Genomic DNA, 3,315 nt, shown 5'->3' on the forward strand with positions numbered 1-3,315 from the left:
TAAGTCTATTCATTAGCTTTGTAAAGTTTGTATGGAGCAAAGTAATGAGCTAAATATTGACCATTTAACTGGCTTCAATATACAAAAACACTTCAGGAATGCAGATCTTCTAAACATTGAAGAGTCACATAACAGTAACAGATAGGTAGCTGATAGCACAGTGCACAACACTATCAATAGATCTACTAGTTTTATGTCCTATAAATGTACCAGACTCTACCCTCTAAACACACCAACTAGTACAGTGACTGAGTGACTGACTGCACTGTTCCCATTTAATTCAAACCAATAAACCAATACTAAACATAAACTGAACGATAACCAAAAAAACCTCAAATGACTTGAAACGAGACTTAAAACGTTGACTACGAAGTGGTACATATGCGCACCACGAAATGTATTTCTCCAGGACGTAGTGGTACATAATTCAGGGAGCCTAAAATTGGCCAAATCGGAGAAGAAAAAAGGCCAAAAAAGGCCGATAACTCAAAATATACTAGCTTATTTGTAGGTTACACTATAAAAATTCCATTTATTTTCTTTTTGCAGTATTTAAAATTTAATTAGGAATTACCCCTATCATAAATTGTAGCCGTCCAACGCAATTGAGAAAAACTAAATCTCGGAATTTGTCCGGAAAAAATGACCGTCTGGCAACCCTGTTTAAAAACAGTACAAAAAATGAAATAATAGTACAAGATGAAGCAATCGTTGTCAACGTGTTAAGTTATGAGAAAAGCTAACACTGTTTGAAATAAATATGTGCACAATTCAACCATTTTATTTCCATTCACTGCATTTAATTATTTATATATAGTTATATACATGTAATTGTTTTGTTTCCAGTTTTAAATTCACATATATAAAGATTGAAATTATATATTTTAATTAGAATACTCGTATTAGGGTGGAAAATCTTTCTAATTGCCTAAAGGGTCAATATAATCTCAACCTCTGAATATACAGGGTGGGGCAGAACCGATTGAGCAGTTTTAAGGCAAAATAAAAGAATAATGGAGGTCCATGAAGAAGAAAGTTTATTTTGCTAGAGGTTAGCATGGCATACCATTTAGAATACTTATGTTTTGAAAACAATGTCTGGAAGATGGGGGCTGTTAGCTGCAACACACTGTTGGAGTCGTTCTCAGAGGAGGGAGTAACCGTGACAGTCAATTCCGATCGCTATGCTGCAATGTTGCAAAATTTCTTGCAGCCCAGGATGGAAAACATTGTTGAAAATGAAACATTGGGAGATGTGTGATTCCAGCAGGATGGGGCTACAGCTCACACAGCACAGCCAGAATGTCACTCAATGTTTTGAAACGCATGTTTCTCGGACGTCTGGTGTCTATGTGGGGTGATTTACAGTGGCCTGCGAGGTCACCTGATTTGAGCATTTGCGATTTCTTTGTTTGGCGACATCTAAAAGAAAGAGTGTTCAGAAGTCGCCCTCATACCCTACCACAGCTAAGGGAACGGATTACTGCAGCAGAGGTTATGGCCATACCTCGCCATATGTGTGATCGTGCTGTAGGAAACTTCCAAGAACGACTCCAACAGTGTGATGCAGCTAACAGACACCATCTTCCTGATATTGTTTTCAAAACATGAGTATTTTAAATGGTATGTTATGCTAATCTCAAGGAAAATAAACTTTCTTCTTTATGTACCTCCATTACTCTTTTATTTTCCCTCAAAACTGCTCAATCGGTTCTGCCCCACCCTGTGTGAGCTAGCTAACACATTTAAATTGTATATTTTAATCAATATGTAACAAATAGTAAAATAGTTAAAGACTACTTATAGCATTATTGGAATTAGCATAGCTGCTAGCTATGTACAATGTATTGCAACACTTGATGCCTCTGTACCAAAAACATTCAATTTATGGGAACCTAATACGTACATACTAAAGGCGACAAGTTTATGTACCAATTTGTCATTCATAGTACATTTATACTAAACTATGAATAACAATACCTAAAAATAAACTAAAGACTGCCACTCAATATATTTAAATATATAAAAAATAAAAAAAATCGAAAAAATCATGATTTTTTTATAAAAATCAAATGATTTAATCACATGATTTAATCATTTTGATTTAATCATTGCCAACCCTGGTTTGAAATATTGCGTTAAATTGAGACTAATTTATTTTATCATTAAGTATAAACTCTATGGATCGTTTAAGTGTATTTTATAATATTTATAAAATTCTCAAGTTGAAGCATTTATGTAAAGACACGTTTAATCGTCGACGTAATCGACAGCGGCTTGGCATAAAGCGCAGCGAGCGAGTAAGTACACGGCGTGCGTCGGAGTTGGGCTTCTTTCCTACTAATCTTTACTATGTCTTGCTTGAATATGTGCTTTACGGGTAATTTGCTTGTCAAAAAGTATCCTCTTCACGCAGAGCGATACAAGTAGAAATTCGTTTTTTATCTCTGACTTAGAGGGCGAAATTTAATTATTTTTGGGAGATTTGTCTATACCGCCAGATAATTATTTTGAGTTTAACTCAATATTTTTAATGAAGTGGTCATGGTATCTTTCCTATGCAAAAGATCATAGATTAGGCTAGAGAAAAATAGCGACACGAATTGGTGAAGGTATTTCACGCCTAACATTTCAAAATCATCGAGTGATGTCAATTCCTTACTTCACGCTAGAATATTCTTGGCGAAAATATTTCGAATCGAACCTACGTCAAAATTGGTGTAATGTTCACATTATGAAAATTCGATGCTTATGAAGCATTTTCCCGTAGCCTGTACTCTGAGCTGAACCATCGTTCGTTATGGATACGCGAAATTTCTTTCAGCGTCTGTTTACTCGAATATAGCAACATGTTCAAATAAAATGGTTAATAAAACCTTCTAATCATTTCGGTGGGAACGTTAACTTCTGTCATTTTATGAAATTAATAATTGTAATACTTCAGTTAAGTCTCAATTCAACTTAAATAAATCAACTTTAAGTAGATGAGGCTTCAACTCGTGCTCTATATGAGGAGTTCTGGTCGAATCGCTTTACCTTTACTCTTACTTCAGTGCACCAATCTTCAACTATTCTTACTTTAATTCCGTCTGAAGCATCCACCTTTAACTGATTTCTTCTTTTTTTCATTAAAATTAAATTATTTCAAAAAGTACGTTAGCACACTGAGTGGCATTTAATCTCAGGTGATTACATTTTGTTTACACTTACCTCATTTAAATTAACTGCTTTAGATTACTTTATAATTTTTACCTTGTTATCTATGAACTTTACATTCAAAGGAACTTAATTTCCACAGCATGAACCGCAAAACTG

Source organism: Hyalella azteca, unplaced genomic scaffold, assembly GCF_000764305.2.
Source record: "Hyalella azteca isolate HAZT.00-mixed unplaced genomic scaffold, Hazt_2.0.2 contig4046, whole genome shotgun sequence".
Lineage (NCBI taxonomy): Eukaryota > Metazoa > Arthropoda > Malacostraca > Amphipoda > Hyalellidae > Hyalella > Hyalella azteca.